This window comes from Cydia amplana, chromosome 1, assembly GCF_948474715.1.
Source record: "Cydia amplana chromosome 1, ilCydAmpl1.1, whole genome shotgun sequence".
Lineage (NCBI taxonomy): Eukaryota > Metazoa > Arthropoda > Insecta > Lepidoptera > Tortricidae > Cydia > Cydia amplana.
The window spans coordinates 18,009,543-18,035,909 of record NC_086069.1 but is presented as its reverse complement, the minus strand read 5'-3'; the positions used below and the strand labels follow the sequence as shown (position 1 = coordinate 18,035,909).

Below are 26,367 nucleotides of genomic sequence, written 5' to 3'. Positions count from 1 at the left end.
GTTCAGCGACTTTTAAAAATAACTTGTGGTTTGTATTTTAAAACACTTTAAAATTTATTCGAACACGCAATGTATTACGAAATTGATTATGCCTGTATGGTGACAAGACTGACAGGCAATGTCAATTAGACGGAATTTAAAGTACATTGAAAATAATATTTAGTTTGTTTGAAAAAGGGACAATTTTAAGACTACATTATTTCAAAAAGTTGTTGAACAAAAGTTTTATTGTTTGAGGAGTAGAATCTACGTTTTAATTATTCGCCCGTGTTAGGCCATACACTGTATATATTTTAATAACAATATTGTGCGTTCATTATTTGTTTCCGTGTAAGTAACACTAACCTTAGCTCTTTAAGTTGAAATAATTAACATGTGTACGGATTATTATGATCCAAGTTAGACTATTTTAATTAGTGTGTTAATTTACTAAAATTACCAAATTTGTTCTGTTGATCATCATGGCTTATTACATTTTTTATCGTTGTCCAATACGAGTGTACGCTGGGGTATTCATTTGCAATTATAATGGTAAGAGAGTAGGTGTCTATAAAATTAGGTGTTATTGCCGGGTCATATTAATTATGAGCAATTTTACTGTTCGGACACCATCCGTCTATTAATATGTACATAGCTACTGCACCACGCGTTTCCATAGCGACGCAGACCACACACGATTCACCACTGTTCGCGGACCCTCGCCACAAACGAACACCTATGCAAATGAGGGCCCTAACGTATTCAACGAACATTGAATATTTTACGCGCTTCGTCTTGCAAGATTAATCAATTAAATGCAATTAATTGCTGCGATATGGCCAGTAATTGAATCCTTAATGCTCAATTTGGCACGTCTTAATATTGTTACGTGAATTAGTTTATCAATTTTACTATGTAGAGACGTAACGACCCGTTCTTTCGCTTTTACTGATTTTGGCCTTTGATCCAAACCGGTTTATTAGTAAGTACCTATATGAGATTTTTTAAATGATTTTCTTTTAGGAATTTTTGTTTGGAATGGCCAGCACATGTTCACACAGACAAGACATCCTTTAGACTGAGCATAGTAACGCTACCCCCTCTGCCACTTATACGGTAGTTTTACTCCATCTTCGAGCCAATCCCGTGCCGTGATTGGTCCGTGTCTTTGAACGGACCAATCACGGCACGGGATTCGCTCACCTCGTCCCCCCGCACCCCCGTATTTTTGGCAGCATCGGTTTCATGAAATAATTGCTCTAAACTCCGTCTAGACGATTCCTAGTCTATGCATGTTCATGACCAATGAGATGCGTTAGATAAATGCGTTTCAGTGATAGTAATTTTTGCAGATTTAGTTTATGCAAATGGTGTACAAAAGCGAGTTCATGGCGACAGCGTGGACGAGGTCCGTCCGCCTCGCACCCACGATCCACTTCGAGACGATATCTAGAAGACAATTATCTTAAGACCGCGGTCCGATAAATCGCTTGTCCAGCTTGACCGTTATTGCCATCGCGACATGCCCTATCTGATCCTGTACTCCTGTGACATATTGCTACGAATAACCTACTATAAGTACTTTCGTCGGATCTCAGTCACGAATGGACAACGCAGATACCTATAGGCACTATTCTGTTCTTTGTCTTAAGACGCTACATATAGAATGTTGCCATTCAATATCTGCGGAACGAATACTGTGTTTTAAATAACGAATGCTCGAATGGCGCAATTAGAACGTTTAGTGCACTTATTTTTTACTTTGTTGTGTGCGCATTTTAAACTGCAATGTTACTGAATGCCATCCTCATTCATTCATGGTAATGATGGCATACATTTACACACAGTGTACATGTACTTATATACTATACATGCCTCGACTTTCTTATGCTGGTTTTTCCTGACATGGGTATAAATAAAACAGTGAACCATATGCTAGCAAGTACATAGGTATGTTTGAAAGACGTTTAAACGGGCGTGCAAAATGCTTCTGAACTTTTTGCCTGCGAAAATTGATGTGTGTAGCATTTCCCGAGTAGTGTCGACGGCGGGTTGCAATGTCCCAGCCAGCCTTTTACGGGCAAGCGAATGAGTTATCCTAGTGCAGGCTCTCGCAATATAAACTAAACCCTGTCACTAAGATGCTATCAAAACATAAAACGCTTTCAAATCGCTATCTACAAGTCTTCCATTTTAGACCTGATTGAGACGTGTTAAGATTGAAATTGCAACTGATTGAATGGTTGACTTTAGGTTTAAATTTACGATATAAGTTTACTGCGGACATGCCTCGACCACATGTGATCGGCTGACAGCAGCTAGAAGACATATAATTGAACCAAAAACTATCAGTGAGTATCGACTGGAGATCGACAGTGATTCAAGTTAATAAATTTAATTTAATCGATGCGGATATGCAACCGGCGCCGGCGCGGCCGTTCTGTCCGCTGCGAAACTAACATTATTATATACAGGAGCGATCAGCGGACACGTGCTTACCAATCTAGATTGAACTAGTTCCCCTTGAGAAAACTGTTCGTGTAGCCAGGCGGAAAAGTTGAGAATTCAATGCGATTTTGCTATAAATGGCTAACATTTGACCATAAGATTAGTAGTTTAAAATAAATCACTGTCGTACTTTTGCACTAAACGTCATATAGAGTTAGTGTTTAGCTATTGAACGATCAACGCTAGAAAATTAAGGCTAAGGAAATCAGTGAGTAATAACTTACAATGGTCTAAAGGTCGCTTTATTCACGGCTCTGACGTAAAAATTGGACGCATGATTCAGGCCTTAATGACTGGGGCATTTCCATGAAAGCTTTCATTTTTGCCGTTTGCTATACCACGCGACGCTGATAATAACATTGACATTGAGAAAATGTTATTGGACAGGGCAATTTTATACAATTATAGGTATTTATAACAAATGGTAAATAATTTGAACCTGACATTATTTTACTAGAGCAATCATTTTAGTTAGGTATAGCATATAAACTAGTGAACCTACTTCATGCTAAATAAATTGGTGATATAATAAAAGTAATGACATTATTTTACTAGAGCAATAATTTTAGTTAGGTATACCTAGTGAACCTACTGAAAAAAGCGCTGGTGGCCTAGCGGTAAGAGCGTGCGACTTGCAATCCGGAGGTCGGTCGCGGGTTCGAACCCCGGCTCGTACCAATGAGTTTTTCGGAACTTATGTACGAAATATCATTTGATATTTATCAGTCGTTTTTCGGTGAAGGAAAACATCGTGAGGAAACCGGACTAATCCCAATACGGGCCTAGTTTACCCTCTGGGTTGGAAGGTCAGATGGCAGTCGCTTTCGTAAAAACTAGTGCCCACGCCAATAACTGGGATTAGTTGCCAAGCGGACCCCAGGCTCCCATGAGCCGTGGCAAAATGCCGGAACAACGCGAGGAAGATGATGATGACCTAGTGAACCTACATCATGCTAAATAAATTGATGATATAATAAAAGTCCGAAGGTTGGTTCCAGCGTCACCACAGTGGCGTGATAGCTTTGGCGGCGGCACGCGACGCCGGAGCCCTTGGGCCTTATCGCGAACTATGCTCTTCCTGCTTCGCAACTCTTCTATGTGGGTTAATAAGTTCACAACTAGCGTAATAGTTTTTGCTTAACACAAAACATGTTTTGTTACTAGTTTTTTTAGTCCGAGCTTTTTATTTGCATATTATATTACAACAAAAATCCAGTGTAGTAAAATTTATTTTAAAAGCCAAGTCATTTTTCTCATATTTTGGTAGTTTATCGGGGCCGAGAGGAGTCCAACAATCAGAAATTATTAAAATCGGTCCAGCCGTTCTTGAGTTATAAATGGGGTAATTAAGGGGACGGTATATGACGTTTTCGATTTAGAGCTCACTTTGTGCAATCAATTTGTTCAAGAAATGTTTAATAACTGCATTAAATTATACGTAAATTTGTTCACGAAGAAGTCGTGTACCGGCTCTTCACGGCATAATATTTTTTATTTGCTGTAATTCTCTACAAATCGACACTAAAAGTATCCAAAAATCAAAATATGGAGTTCCGTTTGAGCAACACGCATTACAGTTTTGCCTTTAACAGTAATTGAGTTGTTGTGTGATTTTGAAAGCTAGATAACTAAACTAGCAAATTATTATCTACTTATATTTTTACTCACAAATACAACACAGAAATTCAATCCCAAATGTAAACTTTCGTACAATTTCCATACATTGACGACATCACTCAAAATTCTTCTTCGAGTCAGATGGCCGCTGGCCTTGGATCGAAGCAGACGTGTACGTCGTCGTAGCTCGTTTTTGACATTATTTAGACATTTCATCATATACGCATACGAAAATGTATACCAGTAGATAAATTGTATTTCAAAAAATAGGGTAAATAAATTTATTTAAAATTTGATTTGTTGTTATTTACAGGTCGTAACGATCGAAAACAGCAGTAAACTATCCTAAAACAATACGATTACAATTGAATTTAAGTAACTTGTTCCTTCAAAACCCGCTTAAAATGAAAAAAGTTTAAAGACTCGTTTTACTGATTGGGATTGATTTTCATTATGCTGGTATCAATTTTGCGTCATTAAAAAAAAGTATATGACTTCTGTACGTCAATGACATTTGATGTCAATTGTAATCTTGTATTTACGTTAGATAATATTATATATTCATTTAAATATTACTTACCTATTAATACGAAGCGTAATTCGTTTAATACCTGAACGTCTTAGTGTCTACACCTACTTTGTTGCCGTTCGTTCCGTCTATATGTGTGCGATTACGTGCTGTTCTCAATAATCAAGAAACAAGCCATAATCTTCAAGAATAAAATAACAGCAAGACCAGCATTTAGTACTAACTAGTTTTTGCGGATTTGGAGACAAGAGATGAAGCTTACAGGCTAATACCGCTGCGGTCTGGTTATTGTTATGTGTATATATCGAGTATTATATAAATTTACTATAAAATAACAATGTTTTATTTCAATGACATTATGTGCGTAGGTATGTATGTTTCGGTGATTATAAGAATTTTGTCCACACAATAATTGTGCAAAGCAGAGACTGCATCATGTTTTCTTTACGGTATAAGCGGTATGGTACCGTTATTATTTATCAATACCGGTTCGTTTTGAAAGTAAAACTATACCGGTTGAAATACAAAGTACGGTACCGGTATAAAATTACAGCAGGGACAACCATTTTTATAGGTGTACAGTCAGCTGCAGAGAAAAGGTACGACCAGATAGATAATTGTATGCAGGGGTGGTACCTTTTCTCTGCAGCTAGCATCCTACCTAAACCATCATTGACCGAGCGTTGGCGAAGGTCTCCGTTTCAACTTGGGCAAAAATGCTTTCGTATGTCCGAATTCTTCTCCTTTGCATATCACATTTCTCAACTGATTCTCGTGAAAATTCGGTAGTCCGATATAATTATTCGGTTTCTTTTTTTTTTGAACAATTTAAAATAGGCAGAAATTGTCATAAAGGACTTAAGCGCCAGTAGGGTCTGTGACACTTAAGACCACTGCGATTATTAGGTACTTACTGGCCCCTTTTTCACCACGACCACGGTGACAGGTGCGACAGTTGTCGACATCACTGTTGCTGACGTCACAGGCCTCCATAGGCTACGGTAACCGCTTACCATCGGACGGGCGATGTGCTTGTTTGCCACCAACATTTTAATAAATAAATAAACTCCATTATATTGCCACTAAAAAATTCTTATTTTGCGAAGCTAATGACAATTGTCACAAGAAACACGGCAACTGTATCGAAATTGCGACACAGAACTCATTTCCTGTCAAGACTTACCGAAAATTCTTTAAAAAATCTTGTGACAATTGTCACAAGATTTTTTCGCGAGAGAAATGTCTGTTTTATCCGATATAATAAAGTTTTTTTTTAATAATAGGTACAATGACGGTGGAAAACACGAATACGGCCCGCCCGATGGTAAGCGGTAACTGTATTATTAAATTGTACAACGGGACTTAATCGCGTATCTAAGTTTTAAGATTTACCTCCGACGTTTCGAGGACGGCGTTGTCCCCGTGGTCTCGGAGAATACTGGCTTAAGTTGACATCAGCATCTTCTAACCGCGCGAGTTTTTCGAACTACCCGCACTTGGTCTTGTTTATCCGCTTGAACGTTTTGCGGTTCCGTTGTACAATTTAATAATGTGTAAAAATCGTGAAAGTTTAAATCAGTGTTAGCGGTAACTGTAGTCCATGGATGCCTATGGCGTCAATAACAGTGATGTTTTTGTCGTACCTGTCACCGTGGTGAAATAGGGGCCAGATTACGCCGCGCCGCGTGGAACGTGAGGTGCATTGGGGTAAATGCATACCATTCACTCAAGTAAAATAATCTCCCTTATAAGATCACTCGTGTGTCTGCCATTTTGTTAAAGCCAATTTTCACCGTAACTACTGGACTAGTTCAATTGAAATTTAGTACACATATGTCAAGTAAGGAAGTAGTAAGTCGGTGATCCGAAGATGAGTAACGTAAATAAATGAACTTTTAACTTTGCGGCGATTTTTGGTATCATGTGACATATCAGATATAATACATAATTATAAGTAGGTGAGCAAAAATGTACCATAACCTAACTCAGAATTGTATTACATAAATACATATACAAAAAATAGTTCAACGCCAAAAGATTAATGGAAGACCTATGTCCTATAATAGGTGAGTTGGTCTTAAACAAAAAATATGCAATAAAAATGTGTAACTGTGGAACCCATAGTGAATCCTACTCGTACATGATCGGTTTATGTACCTATAAGATATTTTCTACTTTATACTTTATAAGTGTACCTACATAATATTTACTTATAAGCAGTTGTCACGTAAAATATTTGTAGATTTTTTTGGAAGTATGTGTCACATCATCATCATCTTCCTCGCGTTGTCCCGGCATTTTGACACGGCTCATGGGAGCCTGGGGTCCGCTTGGCAATTAATCCCATAAATTGGCGTGGGCACTAATTTTTATGAAAGCGACTGCCATCTGACCTTCCAACCCATAGGGGGTAAACTAGGCTCTTATTGGGATTAGTCCGGTTTTCTCACGATGTTTTCCTTCACCGAAAAGCGACTGGTAAATATCAAATGATATTTCGTACATAAGTTCCGAAAAACTCATTGGTACGAGCCGGAATTGCAATTCGCACGCTCTTACCGCTAGGCCTCCAGCGATTTTTTTGAAGTATGTATAGCACAAAAAAAATATTTAGAAATGTAACATTTAAGGTAGGTAATTAAAATACGGTATAAACATTATTGGAGAAGACTTGGAGGAAGTGTCATAGGGATCTACATTCGATGCGTGGAAAACAAGTTCTTTTGTCTAATTATAATCCATCGGCAATCACGCGAGCGCATAAAACGAAAATCATTTTTTTTTCACTTCCTAAAACTCCCTTAACCTAATAACAGTAAAACAAAAAATAAAATATAGAGGGTTACCAACCAGCCAAAGAATTATAAGTAGATATATGCACTTATCCCAACGCACCTCACGTTCTACTCTGCACGGGGTTCATTGCCGCTCCTACCGCCGTAAGTAACTATCAACACCCAAGGACCGGAAAACCCCTCTTTACGCTTAATCGTATCCATTCGGTAACCCAATCAATTCGGTTACCGTATCATTCGGTAACCCTATCATACTGTTACCTGATTGTAACGGTAAGCTTATTGAAACGGTAACCTTAACCTTTAACCGAGTTAATCTCAAAACCCCATCGCGTTAGGGTTTTTGTTAGGGGTTTTTAACCGGTTTTTATTCAGTTATGGTAACCTTTATTATCGGTTGCTTATTGGTTTGCTACATTCGTATTTAGTGATGTGCCGTCAGTCAAATACCTACTAAAAGAAAAAGTTAATTTATTAATAGAACTAATAGTTTATTTTGTTATTTTTGTATTTTTTTTAATTTTGCTTATTTTAATGTTTTTGTTTATTTTAATGTTTTTGTTTATTTTACTTATTTTGTCTATTTTTTTATTTTGTTTATTTTACTTATTTCATTTATTTTATTTGTCATTAATTTTGTTAATTTTATTTATATAATTTATTTTGATTATTTTGATTATTTTTTTTATTTTGTTTATTTTTTTTTATTTTTTATTTTATGTATTTGATTTACTTTATTTACTTTATTTACTTTATTTACTTTATTTACTTTATTTACTTTATTTACTTTATTTACTTTATTTACTTTATTTACTTTATTTACTTTATTTACTTTATTTACTTTATTTACTTTATTTACTTTATTTACTTTATTTACGTTATTTACTTTATTTACTTTATTTACTTTATTTACTTTATTTACTTTATTTACTTTAGTTACTTTAGTTACTTTATTTACTTTATTTACTTTAGTTACTTTAGTTACTTTATTTACTTTATTTACTTTATTTACTTTATTTACTTTATTTACTTTATTTACTTTATTAATTTATTTACTTTATTTACTTTATTTACTTTATTTACTTTATTTACTTTATTTACTTTATTTACTTTATTTACTTTATTTACCATATTCACTTTATTTACTTTATTTACCATATTTACTTTATTTACTTTATTTACTTTATTTACTTTATTTACTTTATTTACTTTATTTACTTTATTTACTTTATTTACTTTATTTACTTTATTTACTTTATTTACTTTATTTACTTTATTTACTTTATTTACTTTATTTACTTTATTTACTTTATTTATTTTATTTATTTTATTGATTTTGTTTATTTTATATATTTTATTTATTTCGTTTATTTTATTTATCTTATTTATTTTATTAGGATAAAGTTCATTTATTTAACTTAAAAGGTAATAATAAAAAAACATTACAACTAACTATGAATAGTATGAATTAAAAATTTAAAACCTAAACTAAAATTAAAATAAACCTGCTTAAAAATTAAACTAATACTTATAATATTATATAAAAACTAAAATGCAATACTAATAAAATAGATGTAAATAATATAATTTATTTGTTTTTATTTATTTATTTCATTTATTTTATTTGTTTTATCTATTTTATTTGTTTTATTTATTTTAGAAACTTACAAAATTAAAAGTAGTAGTATGTAACTACAAAAGTTAAATTAATTCAGAATAACATTCTAATTGAATAAAACGTTATTTAGTATAATCCTACATCTGGAATAAATATTCCGTTTTGTCTTTTTCATTTAAAATAAAAGTGTCATGATTTATTCACTTTCTATTTATTCTAAAATAACGAGTGCAAGAATTATTCTTATTCAAATCGATTGGAATAAGAATGAAATTTCTGTTTTTATTCTTATTCTTATTCAAGTTATTTTTTGCCCAACTCTGCTCTAGATTACTCTCGTGTTGTTGAAGGTGACTATTGAACAAAATCTGGAAAATATCTTTCATGTATGAAGTCAATTATTTGCACTTCCTAGTACCTAATAACATGAAGATAATAAATATACCTACACAGGCGAAGCAACATGCGTATTTAAATCGAAACGCTGCGCTCCGCTGGCACGCGCTACAACGCAAGTGCACCGAATGTTTAAAGGTCGTGGTATTTTCTATTGTATTAAGATATTTAGGATTAAGCAGAATGCGGTGAGAGTCATAGTGACAACAATAAAGCCTTATTATTGTACTACACTACAGTATTGTTATCAGTACTCTGCCGTGTCATGACTAATTGATGTAATTGTAGATACATGAGTTAGTGGTAACAAGGTTAAATGGCATTTATTTGGTCATATTATACGTCATATTATATGTAGTACAATGTATATAGATAGTAAAATGAATTTCACCCCTCTTTTCAATGGTCGGATTGATTTGAATTTTTTGAAGCCTTCGAAACGGTGATGATAATTTTATAATGAAGCTACATAGAAAGTAAACTGCGAAATTATAATTATGATGGTTCAATGTATATTTCTTTGCGTATTAAGTATGTATTTTGTTTATTATTCCTACCAGCCTTGAGGTCTTACGTATGCTATCTCTTTCACACCTACGGAAAGTGAATGAGATAGTAAATTACTGCAGGTAAGAAAAGAGTCCTACGCTTATCACTATAATTAAATAGATTTGCAGAAAGTTGCAGGCGTGTTTGCACTTGAGACCGTCATTTATTACTCATTGGCAATAACAATAGGATTAAGTCGTGGCGTGGTGAATTCTTTGTCAGCATTTGCTAAACACGTGCGGCAAGCGTTGTGTCAAACGATATACCTGTTAATTTCCGTCTAAATAATAAATGCAAATTTTAAATATCAGAAGAGCTTTTAAAAACACCATAAGTCTTGGTAGTAACTCGGATACTGAAACCACATACTATAGTTCGTTTTTTTTAGCATTAGAAATAAGGTAAACAATCTTGATGTCTCTTTTAATTGAAAAGCACATTTTAAAAATAAGTTACGGTAAATATGTAACAATTATGAATCTAATACGATCTTTTATAGTTTTCTGCTTTCATAAGTAATAGTTATGGTTTTTAAAAAGTCGCTTACCTTCTTTCAAGTTCTTTCTAATGCTAAAAAAAAACGAATTATAAACATAATTCGAAAACAGAAAAAAATCATGAGTATTTTCCCCATTTGTTCCTGCCCAACGTGATCGCCGCGATACATGAGGCGGGGACATATGGGAATGATTTAAATGAAGCGCCTATTCCCATCTGTGCCCGGCGGGGAGAAATAGGAATACACCATATCAAGCCATTCCTTATCCTACCTTTAAAAACATCTTTTTTCAGGGTTCCGTACCCAAAGGGTATAAACGGGACCCTATTACTAAGACTCCTCTATCCGTCTGTCTGCCACCAGGCTGTATCTCATGAACCGTGATAGCTAGGCAGTTGAAATTTTCACAAATAATTAATTTATGTTGCTGCTATTACAACAAATACTAAAAACAGCATATAATAAATATCTAAGTGGGGATCCCATACAACAAACGTGATTTATTTGCTGGTTTTTGCGTAATGGTGCGAAACCCTTCCTGCGCGAGTCAGACTCGCACTTGGCCGGTTTTTTATTTTTTACATTAATTTAGGCACAGCCATTGAAGAGTTTCGCTATCCACCATCCGTTCAGAGCAGCTGAATTGTACCTGATGATTTAGTTATCACATTAAAATAAATACGGGTATCGTCCAATACCAAGACTATGCGGCAGTAAATTAAATTTGTAAGATTTTATTGCATAAAATCAGGTATAAATTAGTCAAGAAACATAATAGTTTCTTGTCTAATTTACTACCATCTATACGTAACGCCTATACGGCACCCATACTACATGTTTAATCCAGGAATATTATTTAGAATATAAAATCATGATTATATTTATTTGATTAAGAATGAGATTATTCTTATTCAATTTTTTCACATACGAATTATTTCCGATCAAAATTATTTGAATAATTTTGACGGGAATAAAATCAACATGATTTTATTCTTAGGAATTCTTATTTAAATAATGATTTTATTCTTGAATGCCCAACACTGCTTACTAAGTATGTATGTAATTATGTATCTATTTAATTTAATCAAAACTATTTCACCTACCAATGTTATAGATACCCAATGAATATGTATAATGAATTCTGCCCTAGTAGCACGGTCGCATTTTTATCGTTTATCACCATGCCTGTCACGTTCTAACAAGTATGTAAGTGCGAAAGTGACGGGCATAGTGATAGTCGATAAAAATGGAACCGTGCTGAGCCCCCTGGTATTAATGAAAGATTTGTAGTATTAAAATAAGTTTATAACTGCTATAGATATTTTCTGATCGCTGCATTAAGCGGTACAAGGTAAATTACGACTTAGCTCATACAACTCACCGCATCTGAAAACATTTTAAACTAAAGTCTATTTTTTATTCGGTAGACTAAAATGACATTTCGTAGTATGAACATCATGTGTCATTTCATTTCATACTATGAAATGTCATTTTAGTCTACCGAATAAAAAAATAGACTTTAATTGCTTATTATAAAATAAGCTCATAATAACTAGTACATATGTCATTTGTTAACAATGGTAAAATATCTACCACAATCCGCTAGCGCATGTATCTTTATCACAAAGTGGTTTTTTTTTTAAATCACTTAAGATAAATTATACCTAACTAGGTACCAGTAAAATTACTAGTTAGGTGAAATTTTTTCTTTAAATCAGTCTTTAATCTGTAGGTACATATCAAGTGTGAACCCGAAAATAAAAATAATAATCTAAGTAGCATAAAATATATCTAAATAATAGCAGATATTACTAGGATAGGATGTTGTTTACTTGCAACCCCTTTTCTAAAAATTTCTAAACTAGAATTGACAAAAACAATAGGAACACACAGGTATAAAGATAAACAAAGGAATGGCCGCGCTGCGCCGCGGCTGTCGCTCTAAAAATAATACTGTAATTGCTCACTTGTTTTCAATTTTAGCTTAAGGACTCAAAGTGCAATATTGTTTGAATTGTCAATAAGCGAAGTTACCGGCAAAAAAACTTGTTTGTGCTGGAGGCTTCATAGACCGCCCATGCCAACCACGGTTATTCAATAATAAGTTGAATTTAAGTCTGCGTAAAGTTTACAATCGTTTGAACTGGTTCAAAACCTTATTATGAGGTAACAGCATAGACGGGGTTTTTATTTCGGTTACCGGTAACAGGGGTTAACTCGATCTGATACGGTTACCGAATCAAAGTGTTACCTTATCAGACGGTTACCGTTATGGTAGGGGTTTTTATAACCACTTCTAAAATAACCCTATGAAAAACCCCGGTTAAGGTAACCGGTTCCGGTCCTTGTCAACACCTACATTATCAAGGCTACGATCGAAGATAATCGCTTCAGCACTGAAATAATACCGGTGGAATACCGGTATAATATTTTTTATTTTAATTGTATTAATTTAATAGTGGAACAAAAGACGAATATACCACATAAAAGTAAATCGGTAAAGATATTAGGGGTACATTAGCCAACACTGTTTCCATATATTTTCAAATTTTATTTTGTCCGCCTTAATTAAATTTTGCACCCTGCCGGAACTTTATTTATTTAAATTCTCATTTAATTGATTTTGAGCCTTATGAAAAGTCGTATAGAGTAGTAAATAAAATTTTACATCTGACTTAATGACATCTGGTTTTATTCGGTTTAACTTTAGAAAACGCGTATCTCGACAAAGCCATAATGTAGAAAATTGTCAACAACCAAATGAATTATTAGAATTTAAATACGTCACGTGTGACATGAACAGACAAGGAAAGCAAGATTAAATGTATTGTTTCTCTTTCTTCTTTCAATGGAACGCTTTTCCTAAAAGGAGGCCACTAAACTCAAAACGCTATCTTAAAAAAAAACTTGATGGGTCAGTGACCTGTCCCAGTAAAGTGAGGTAGTGTGCGTGAAGTGCGCTTGTGTGTGAAATGGGGTAAATTGACAGAATCTGAAAATTTACCCACCTCTACCGTCACCTTAACCGACTTTGTTACATATAAAGAAGAAGATACCATTACAAAACGGTTTCCCTAATTATTCATATCTAGTCAAAATACTAGAGAAAATGCATTAGAACTATACAATACAATAGTTTTCCTATACCTTGATAATAATAAAAATTGAGCAAGGTTTAAATTTGTAATACATTATTAAAGATGTGCAATATACAGATAAAGAAATTAAAGTTTGCATAATATTTTACGAGTATAATAAGTATTATACAATATTTAACAAATTGCTTTACCCACACTGAACTAGTTTAACGATATTAAGGCTATAAACAGTCAAACACCGCCCACGTATTATCGACCCATTACATGTGAATGTCAAGTGCGAGTGACAACTTCATGTCACACAGCACACGAGGACAGTCAATCAATTTTAACAGTAGTCTAGCCGCATTCCCCAAGGTTGAAACATGACAACCTAACCAAATAGCAACAACAAACAACTTTAATCATATTATTAATATTTTTTGAAGTGAAAACTTCTTTAGCGGCGCTGTGCACTTTTTGAGGTGGGGGAAAAATGTTAAACTCGCGAGAGATGACGTGACCGTAAGATGATCGAAAAACTGTTACATGTAATGTCATTGAGTTTTTCTTTATTGATTTAAATGCCATCTAGTGAGTTTCGCTCTAACTGGTATTAATATAACTCGAGTACTAACAGTGATGTGCTTAGGGGTTTCAAGTAATGCGACGAAATAACGCTAGATGGCGTTAACCCCAATTATACATAGTGCATTTTGCACTAGTCATTGAGTTTTCACTTCTGCCGGCACTCCCTGAGTGCAACCCGTTGTTTTTTTTTGCCTAGACTGATATTAACATGAAACCTTGTCTTAACGAGGAATCTAAGTGTATCAATACATCATCGATAACAACAAATGTTTTATTCAAAAGATAAAGATCAAAGATAACGGCGCTGCTGAAGCAAAAAGGGAGTAAACTTCAAAGTGGCCGGCTTGTTTCTGGAATGAATCACCAAACTATTATACGTCAACGCTACAATTGCACACAAATGAATAATGTATTTTAGCTACATAACCATCTTATCGATCCAGATCTCTAGGTACGTATAATTAACCCCTGACATATAAATTATATGCAATATTTCTACAGTGTTAGCCCCTCACTAATAAATACTTGCTCAAAAGAAGCAATATTGATTTACCAAAACAAGATGTAATGGCGGAAATAGAGTAGGCGGCTAGAGTGGCGAGTGGTAAGTGTCATATTCATATTGCTTACTTACACCAAACAACATGAAGACATACCTACTCTAACTTAAAATTATATAACATTCGCCACTAAGAATGTTATACGTTGCAGCAACCCAGAATATAATTCGGAAGCAATTCTGCGAAGAGGATTTAATTCGATTTAGCACTGGCTAAATTAAGCGACAGTTAATGGACCGACTAATAGATAGTACAGATACTTTAGTTAAAAGTAAACTAAAAGTATAATATGAAAGTCTTTCCAACTACTATATTGTTGATGAACTACCTAGTGCACCCGTTCGAGACAAACAAATAAGTAAACTTATATGTTTCTATACCCATTAAAAATTACGAGTTGTAAACTTTACCTGCCTACTAGCCACTACTTAACCTGACCCTTAGCCAGAAAATGGAACACCAATCCACGGATCTTTATTACGACAAATCACGATTTTTTACGCCGGGTAAAGTAGGACGCCAGACGCTTGAATTAAGGACGTTCACAAATTTCTTACTTTAAATCGTTGAATTATATATGAACAACGTTGCTTCTCGAGTAAGATCGCTTGAAATTCTACAAAACTCCTTATTAAGATAATATGAATAAGTTAAGAGTACGTAATTTTGAATGAACATGCTAGATTTACATACTCGTAATAACATTATGATTAACATTTAGATATATTACCATTCGTTAAGTACACGTATTTTTAACATTTTAAAATATATTTCTCCATACTACATAATATTAACAACAACATACTGTTTAGTATGTTGACATAAAACGTGTAGCTATAGGTACCTACACGGTTGATAACTCCTGGGTTTACTGTCCCCACAAAATGGACACACGTATCAAATTGCCACTACTTACCCGCCCACTGACTGGGATAGTATTAATTAAATGATTTAGCGCAATCACTGCACTGCTAACTACCAGGAAGCAAAGTCAATGGATAGATGCTTTATCAGGCTAAGAAAATATTTATTCACATTTGGTAGAGGTGCTAAAACGAAGTTAACAAAGCATGTTGATATTTTACGAAAGTCATTTTTTAGGGTTCCGTACCCAAAGGGTAAAAACGGGACCCTATTACTAAGACTCCGCTGTCCGTCCGTCCGTCCGTCCGTCCGTCTGTCACCAGGCTGTATCTCACGAACCGTGATAGCTAGACAGTTGAAATTTTCACAGATGATGTATTTCTGTTGCCGCTATAACAACAAATACTAAAAACAGAATAAAATAAAGATTTAAGTGGGGCTCCCATACAACAAACGTGATTTTTGACCGAAGTTAAGCAACGTCGGGGGGGTCAGTACTTGGATGGGTGACCGTTTTTTTTCTTGTATTGCTCTATTTTTTGTTGATGGTGCGGAACCCTCCGTGCGCGAGTCCGACTCGCACTTGGCCGGTTTTTAATAAAAAAATTATGGTGTTAATTTAGGTACTTTTTATATGTTTGGGATAAAAATAAGTACATTGATGACTTGCCGTGTTGTATTATTACTGGTCGGCTACCCACAGTCGAAGTAAGTGAGATCTAATATAGTAATATTTCCTCAGTCAGGGCATGATCTTGTTGGGCTTGTAACTAATCTTGTGTGAAATTAGGACGCAAACTGAGTCACTAGTTAACTGTTACTAATAGATATGATGCAAGAAATGTTCAATCTTTAAATCAAGCTGACCCAAACAACCAAGATACAGTAGTAAAAAAAAATTTAGAAACCTACAGTCATTCATTGTTAAGGGGGGGTGCTAGCGCAAAGTTGTAGTTGTTAAACTTAACTGAAAAATGACACAGAAACTAGACCATACTTGCAAGGGTAAATTCTAACCAAAACCTTTAAAAAATAAAAATTACCTCCTTAGAAAAATGATTTTAAGGTACAACGATAAAACCCGCGCGATCTATATTGTAGCTACCTATACCTATCAACAATAGTAACAGTAAATAATAGAAATATTTTTAAAGTTTATTACGGTTGCAAACGTAGAACTGCGAACATTTCAGGCGGTCCAATTTAAGTGTGAGTTTGAACTAACAGCTGCGCGTTATCAGAGAGCTCACACTTACTGGTTGGTAAGAGCGTTTTACTCGGAAAGCGATTGGAATTTTGTAACAGCCAAGGCGTAAGGGTGAGAGGTTAGTAGTGTATGTGAAACAAACCCACACACGTAAATGACCAGATTAACTAACCGCCATTATCTGTAATTGGCATTGAGCATCGCATAAATCCTCTTAATGGCATGATATCTTTGTTTATTTATATTAGAAGTGGAGGAAATAGGAGTATAGCATATTTTATCTAAGAAAGGTTTTACCTAGAGATGCCACGAATATTCGGCCGAATGTTGCCTACTATTCGGCCGAATACCGAATATCTGTTAAACCTACTTAAAAAGAAAAATTGCACAATAAAAATAACCAAAAACTATGTAGGTACCTATATTTAGAACGTGTTCTTGGAAAGTTGTTAAATACGAAGACCTTTTTTTGAGCATTTGTTGATTAAAAAACATTTTATTTTTATCAATGGTCTGTTTTGTTTGACTGTATTCATTAATGCTGTTCAAAAAAATATATATATTAGCTAATGTCATCTAACGTTGAGCTTTGTTAGCGATCAGTTTTCATAATAATTGTGACTCAAAATGTTCGCATGTCATGCCGAATATTCGGTCGCCGAATATTCGGTATTCGGCCGAGAGAGGGGCCGAATATTCGGTATTCGGTATTCGGCTAAAACCACTATTCGGGGCATCTCTAGTTTTACCGTTACGAGTATTACTTTTAACCCTATATGTTAGAGGTACATGCATTTTAAGTGGTCCTGTTGAATGCTCCGATAACAAGAAGACTTTCATGCAGTAAAAAAACACTCTGAGTGGACGCTCGAGTTGGGCGTGCAGCGGGGCGGGGCGTGCGGCGTGCATGTTAAACAAATGCAAGCGTATAGGAGCGGCCTTAGTGCACGCTGCCCAAATCCCTTGTGAGCCCGACGCCACGCTGCACGCCTCGCCGAACGCTCCGCTCCGAGCGTCCACTCAGGCCTTACACTAATATCATCATCGCCGCAATAAGTGCGACCAAGATAGCCCACACAGTAATGAATACAAAATAAATTGTTGAAAAAATAAATAATTACATACGTTATACTAATTTAGTCGCTGTAAAAAAGTAGATACCTAATTATGATTAAACGAAAAACGATTACATATATGAACTAAAATCTCTAAATACTATATCAGAGTTATCAGATTATCTGTTTTATAATGGGACACCTTTTATCATTCAATCAATATTTTTATTTGTTACCATACGAATATTTATATTTCATTAAATGGGCCAATTTAAATAAGGAGCTATGTATTAAATTGAGTGCGCGTGAGTTAACTCTTGAGGGGTGTATTACATAAGGAAAAGAGAAAGATAGAGCAGTTTATCTTATCACACGGGGTTCCGCGTTAGCTTTATAGAAAGAGCGAATTTACGTAATTCTAATCGGTTTATTACATTCATTCTAGGTACTTAATAAAATTTCATGTTTCTCAACAAAATCTCTTCAAAACGTTACATATACATATATTACAATTAGGTATACTGGTATTATGTATGAGTGGAGTCACATATGAAATTAACCTACTCTAATAAACTCCAATCTATTTGCCTATATTTTGTTGTGGGTAAAGAAAAATAATTATAAAGTTAGCTGGAAGATATCCCTTAAAGGGATGAGGTTATCTTTGTACACATTTATTGTTTTATCTCTGTGTTATGTGTACTTGTTTTGTGCAATAAGGTGTTTTAATACTATGTACTTCTACTAAAACCATTATTTTATTATAATAGTATTTCATTATGTAACTCGAGTGTGCATGTAAATTGGTAGTTAAAACACGAAGGAAATAGTAGTTTATGCAACAGTGATATAATAAGGGTTCTTAAAATTCAAGGGTCGAAGTTACAAAACGAGACGTAGTCGAGTTTTGTAAAAAAAGACCCGAGAATTTTAAGAACCAATTATGAGCTGTTGCATACATTACTTTTTCTATGACAGCTGCAGCAAAAAAAAAAAAAAAAAAAAGAGTTATTATTAAAAAAAAGTTATTATTAAAAAAAAGTTATTATTAAAAAAAAAGAGTTATTATTAAAAAAAAAAGAGTTATTATTTAAAAAAAATTGAGTTATTATTTAAAACAAAAAAGAGTTATTATTGTAAATGAAAACATACCTCTTTCAATCAAGATGATCGGAACTTGTATCTTTAAAAAAAATAAAGCAGTTGTATTATACTCATAAGATGACTGCTAGCAGTCATCTTATGAGCCTATAGACAAAGCATTCAAATGACATTGCTTTAGATATCACTGTCAGTCATTTAATTGACACATTTAAGTGCTGGAGTAGAAAAATTATTTAATATAATTGAATACCTACTTTTTATTAAGTACTAAAATTTACTGAAACCGTTAGGTATATGTATAATTAAATCGTGGTACATTTGTTTATTAAATGTATTTATTTTATCGTAACTATCGTAAGTAATATTTTCTAATAAGGCGCATTCGTTTGGAGCTTCGGTCTCCATAGCTGCGCGAGCGCCGCTCCTACAAGAGAGTTCAACGCGCTGCGCTGCGCAAGCGCGAATAAAGTCCTCTAGCCCTTTATCGTGATCTTATCTGTGTTGCTGGGACTGATTTCTTTTCGTTTATTCTTTAACGATACCTATATCTATTACCATACACATTCTTTAATATTAAAACAATGGTTACTAAACAGGATTTTTAGTTCTGATTGCTAATTACCTACCTACTAATACCTACAGTTGTGAAATTTAAGATCTCAAAAATAAGGTTTCATGTAATATTAAACAAAGTTTAACGCAATAAATAATTGAAACTCTTTTTCTTTTCTTTTTCAAGTTTCTGAATGTATACAGAAGCGCTTAATTTCCATTTAAGCGGTTTAAGACCTTAAGCGTCACCACGGCAGAGCCATTGTAGTGATAAGTGGACGTAGATGCACCGTTTAGATACGGCGCTATCCGCGCGCTATGGGATCGATGGCATCGGCCTTTTTAAGGTTAAACCAAATCATGGTTGGGTAAGCTAGTTATTTTGAAGCGTTGAAGACTGTTGTGAATATTTTTGTGATCAAGGATCAAGACAACGGATTTTTGGCAGCAAAAAATTCAGGCTAATAACTCTGTTGTCAACAATGAAATGATCAACATGTTAAAACCGTAAGGGCCTCCGAGCCTAGTTGGTGGTGACCCTGCCTACGATACAGGAGGTCACGGGTTTGAATCCCGATAAGCTGCATAATTGTGTACATAAATAATTTTATTTATTGGCTACTGAGACGATGTATTATAATACCCATTACCACTTCGCAGTATACAAACGTAGGTAATCATTCTGCACTGACTATAAAGAACCTTGTTTTTGCAGCAACAAATAAACGCCTTATTTATCTAGTTATGTGTATTACAACTTTACGATCGGTCTCATTTTGACATATCTTGCACCGCATCTCTCTTGCACCAATAAAGGTATAAGTACGGGCGAAAAGAACTTCGAATTATGTCGAAACGAGATCAATTTAAAAATTCAAATAGGTCTCCAAAAGATAGTGTTCGATTCCTTTGGCGCCCTAAGGGTTGCAAGCGCTGCTTGACTATGGGAGTTATGTAGTTTTGCAATGTCAGTAGCCTTGGGCAATGGACAATGATAGCCGAGATACATTTCCCCGGGTATTTAAAGTGACCCGGGCTTGTAAAAAAGTATTTAGGTACCTATAGCAGCGGAATAAGTAAAGCAAAATCATAAAATAAATATAGCGTATTGTTTTTATAAACAGCTACGAGACCAGCTAAAGAAGTCGCGTTAGACACGCTTGTAATTTTCAATACAAGTGGATTTTTTTTTCAAAAGCCTGATTTACACAAATATTTATGAAACGATGTCAACATAGTCAGCATCAGCCACAAAAGCTCTCTCTAATATATTTTAACTAATTGGAATGACATCAAACCCAAAAGAAATACTATGAGTCATACTATGAATAACTAAATATATATATATAAATACTCCTAAAATAGTTTGAAAAACCGCCACACGAATGTGTAAAACTTCAGGTAAATCGGTTTACAAGCTTTCAACTCATTCACGAACTCACGCCCGATAAAAATATTTCTTTCGTCGACTCGAAGCTTACGTACCTACAACTGTGCAAAAGTTGATAGACTGACTTGAACCTTAAGTGGTGGAGCTTAAGATCAAAGTAGGAAGGTATATTGGTAAGCTTTTCCTTGATCTTTAAAAAAATGTTTTAATAACAAGTTATTTGACAATTCACGTTGGATAAATAAGTAGATTTACTATAATTTTGATTATCCTATAAAACAAAAAAATAATGCTTGCATACTTATAATATTTTTTAACTTTTTAGTCGGTCTTCAATTGCTCCATGGATACATACATATATAACTTTACGCAACCATTAGCTTTAGCGGGAAAGTATGTGCCAAATTAGGTAGAATCTTTAGATAAGAAATATATGGAATAACAACGATTATAGCCATACATATAAATTAATCATGGCTACATGCAAATATATATACACTTAAGGTAGAAGACAAAGAAACTAAATAAATCAGGCAGTACTTACTGTTATCACGCAACAATTACAACTTTATCAGTTACATGAAAGCGCCGGCGCACTTCGCGAATCCCGAAAATTTAGAACAATTCAGCCAACATCACGATATCACTAGGTACACAGTTTTATCACACGTCCACTGTCAGTTGTTTGTTGTTTTGTTTTCGTGTGCGCGCGCCGAGTGAGGCGTCCGCAGCGTAGCCGGGTCCGTCCTGTACTAGCGCTAGCGGCTACCGCGAGTGGGCTAGCCGGATTCTAATCTAACTGCTGGCGGACTAAGGCTTTCGGTAACGTACTTCGATACTGACCAAAGATCATGGGTTACATGGCTCTGTAACCCTGCACCGTTTATTACAGATAGTTCCAAAGCGAGTTTTTAGTACAAACCTATATTTGTGGGTTATAGGTAAATATTGTTGTATACATACCGTTGGATTTATTATTATCTCATGAAATTTTAAGAAATTATACTTTCATGTGTTCGATATATGCATTATGATACTTCTGACATTATCAGATCTATTATCCTTTTTAAAATTTACCCGAAATTAAAGGAAATGTAGGTAAAAGTTATTGTTTAAAGCTGCAAAGAAACTTTACTATGCCATTTGTAAGTAACTTACAAAACCAGTTTCAGCGACTAAACTAAAGTTTAGAAGCAGTTGTGTTAATAGAATCTGGCTAGCCATACCCCACAGCACTATATAGCGCTCATATATTTTCCTCTAAGCTTTCACAACCTCGCGTCTCTGATTAGTGCTATTTTGAAATACTAACTCTATCTTACACAGAGTAATGTTTATTTTGCAGTGTAAGAATGTGGGCAAGACACGGGCTAGTGTGGGTAAGAAGCCGATATGAAAACTTATAGTACTTCGGCTATTCTTATTGCACGTTTTACCGCGCTCAGGACTTTTTGTAATGGCAGGATTATGCGCCTTTAAAAACTCTGGAGTAGACTTCGTCGTACACGAGCCACTTAACGACATACTTCGCCTACAATCTCGCCACACAATGGAATTATTTACCTCATGGAATTTATATGAAGAGGTGCATTTCTTTCCAAGTATTCGTGGAAGGGTAAACACGAAATCGAGCTCCGGATCTGTCTGGAAGTTAAATAAGAACTTGCATACGATGTTCAGGTCTAAGTTTGGATGAATATTTGTTGATTCGCTACCAAGTTGGAGGCAATATCAATATGAAAGTCTTGAACTGATTTGCCGGTGCCAAGTTCGCGTGCCGCGACCCTCGCGGCCACCTCCTCGCATGTAATTACCGGCAACGGAAGTTCGTTTCTTTTTGGGGCTGGAGCGTGACTTTCTGCGAACCCTCCAGCTTAAAAATATCATTAACTACCTACCCATAAAAGGGTGTTTTATGCCACTTATCAACAAAACTAATACCCTGTGTCGTCATTTTAGAGATCATAAAACTGTGTCCAATGTTAGTATACTGACTACATAATTTTATAAGTTATAATTTAAAAGAATAGCGTTTTGTTAATTACACGATATTAAAAAATTATTGACATAGTAACGAATAAAAATTGATTAATTACTACTAACTATCATGATGCTATCATGGACTCATGGTCCAAAAAATGTAAATACGTAATTTTACAAAAAGCTCGCATAATGTATGCAAATGACAACGCGGCGTGAATTCGAACAGTATGCTGGCGACTCCACGGTGCGGCGGTCGACAATGGGCAATCAAAAGGCCGTATCTCATTCGGCGGGACCTTGCGAGGTCCGGCCAGACGTTACGTTATTTCGATTTCATTTGCGTGCTCGTGCGCGCGGTTTTTTACTTCGTGCTAGGCCCTAGATGCTCAACCTACCTCGCCTTGCAGCAGAGGTCATGGCTTGATCCCGCCAAGCCTTTGTTATTCCCAGAGAAATATGAAGGGAAGTCGGCGGATACCGCGCTCGAATAAATGGGATTCTTTCAAGGAATATTGAAATATCTCTAGGCGATGCCGAGAACTCGAAGAGATTAATTTTCGAATGATGAATAGCTGACGTAAATCTTATTTATAATTTACTGCTAGTTAGTGATTACCTTTGTTTCGCTTGCGATCTGTTATTTATTATCAATATTCCAAATTTAAGATCCTTAGGTAAGTATCTAACTATCTATAAATAAAATGGTTGTTATGAAAGTGCTGGTTTACGTGTTAAGAAGCTCCATATCATCGCTTATTGTTCATGTTGATCAGTTACTTAGTTATTTTTCTAAACGATAGAGAATCTTTTAAGTGGTTTCATTTTTTTTATAACAAAAAGTGATTACGAGTCACGAGTCGGCGGCTCGGGTGCACGGGATTAATTGAATTCTAAGGTATGAGACGAAGAGGGTCGGACAGTAAGTTTTTTTACATGTTCAACACTCAAAAGCCGTTTAAAGAGAGAACGGACTTGGTAGCGGACCGATTTGTTTTTATACTTAGGCAAGTAAGTACAACGTAACGGCCACCTTAATGCATTTGATTTAGGTAATAATAGGTATGTATCTGTATATTTAAAAAGAACACATTGCATTCATCTGTAAATTTCGATCAAATTCCATTCTAACCTCTAGAAACCAATTAGGGTCTAAATCGCTTTGATAATGAATATTAATTAGTTTTCTGGCATAAACATAAGCAGTAGTTTTTAACCTATCTTTCGAATGTTTTTTTAAACTATCTTCCATAAGCATTTCGAAATCCCATTTTTTTTAAAATCATTATGCCACTAATTCATTACGTGTCGCGTCAATAGCATCTCTTCCCCTCAGTTGAAGAATACGTGCATAACCCAACCAACATCCTATCAATAATAAATCATCGCATGCATCTATAATTTGGACTGAATTTGTCGACTGGTTCCTAAACTGGTTCATCAGATCATATAGGTATGATCCGCTTGCACTGTTCGTTCTAATAAGGTGTTATGTAATTTTTGAGGGCGGGTGACATAACATAACACATTGTCGGATTGAGCTTGTTAGAATCGGTTACAGCTTTGTATTAATAACTTTTAATATGAATTAGTAGTAGACAATAAACGACTAGACGACGTATCAAAGCGTATGAATGCAAAGATGGAGCAGGAATCCTGTACTGAAAATTACTTATACTGAAGCGTAAAGATTTCATTCATTTCATTTCATTTATTTTATGCATAAACCATGGTTATAATAAGGTGTTACATAAACATTTGGTACATGGTCGCCCTGCAAGGGCGTAGCACTGTCTTAAAAACTAGTTTAAAACTAAAAAGTTTAATTATACCTACAAAACACGATCATTTTTAAAATTGTTAGTTGTAGTAGAAATATAACAGTAATAAACAATTCACAATAAATATAGAACATTGATGATTTATCGTCAAGAAATAGTCATAGAAATCGCAGTAGTTGTAAGTCAACTTTTTGTAAATAATAATAAGAAATATTATGTTATCGTACGAAGTACGTACTTCTTAATATATTTATTTATAGATCTCTCAAGAAATATATATATATATATAATGTTTTTATGTAACTCTTACTGTCTCCTCCATATATTGTTTACGTCGAAATATATCATATTCAGTAGACAATAAAAAACTGTACACCAGTACCGTGGAATGGGGTTACTTTGAATCCTGGGTTTACTTTGATAAAAACTTTACTTCGTGTTCAAACTCGAATATTACGCTTTCTGAACGCACCCTGTGGATTGTTTTTTTACGGTTGGCAAGATTGAACGTCACTGTCAGTTAGTGATTTGTGTCCGTGGGATCAAGCATGTTGATCGATGGGAAAAAAATTAAAATATGCAAGTATCAGTTTTGTGTACTTTTAATAGCCTGTATAACTTCTAATGTCCAATGTTCTATATAGTAAATACATAAATTTGATGTAATCCATTGAATCAGGCATGTATCGGCCTATAACATCGATTTTTGTTGCAAATCATAATCATGGCGGCCATTTTAGTATCTCGGTTTTTGTGGCATGGGGTGTCATTGATCGCCTATAAGGGTTTACTTTGACGACATATAGTTTTTTTAGATTATTTAGATATTGAAGGTTTTTTAACTGATTTTTGTATTATTGTTTTAGAATAATGCCTGAGCATATAGGAACTACTCTGAAAAAGTTTTAAACCGGGCTGTGACAGAAGTGGTCGAAGGCAGGCCGTCGATACGCCAAGCATCCGTACATCATCGTATTGTTATTACATATTGTTAATACATTTTGATAGGTTTTTATTGTTCAATTATGCTTCTTATCTTAAATAAGTAAAATATGAGACTGTTTTGCAATAAAGTTGATTTTTTCTAAGCTAACCTTTTTTCTCTTTGTCAAAGTAACCCCAAAGGCAATAAAATCCTTATAAATCCTAAACCTGCGAACGGATTTTTTTGTAATGTTTTGAAGTTTTAGTCCCTATAGGGGTTACTATCGAATTCCGTCGAAAAAAAGGGGGGTATCAAAGTAACCCCAAATTAAGTTTAAAGCTGATCACCACTTTAGATTTTTTTTTCAAAGGACACATTAGTATTTAAAAAAATATTATTGGTGAAATCGATAGAGGAGCAAAAACCGATATTGTCATTTTTTTAATTTATTTTTAGATTCCATATTCGGGGAGATAAATAAATATTAATTTTGAAATTGATCAAAGTAACGCCATTCCACGGTACACTAGGTTTTTCCACTTTTAATTTATTTCTCCTGGTACCTACTTAGAAATACATGTATGAATCAATGAAATACATGTTTCGCAAAACAAACAAATGAAACTACAAATTGATATTATTATAATAATACATGTATAAATAACGTCTAATACACGTACCAATAATTATTATATATATTACAATATCTTCTGTAGTCATACAAAACTTGAGGAAAAAATACAAAACGGGTGTGGAGAAATAGCTTCCAGTCTCTGGAAAATGACTCGGAA

The 26,367-nt window shown here is 34.5% G+C and overlaps 1 protein-coding gene and 1 long non-coding RNA gene across 3 annotated transcripts in view; both read right to left on the bottom strand.

The window, feature by feature from the left end:
* The window catches only part of LOC134649133 (cadherin-86C), a 114,951-nt gene extending 93,301 nt beyond the window's left edge, over positions 1-21,650 (bottom strand). For both annotated transcript variants that reach the window (XM_063503851.1, XM_063503857.1), the window contains exon 1: positions 21,435-21,650. The gene's annotated coding sequence lies outside the window, so the exon portion shown is untranslated. The remainder of the gene's footprint in view (positions 1-21,434) is intronic.
* The window catches only part of LOC134649539 (uncharacterized), a 405,305-nt gene that overhangs the window by 367,235 nt on the left and 11,703 nt on the right, over positions 1-26,367 (bottom strand). The window lies entirely within an intron of this gene.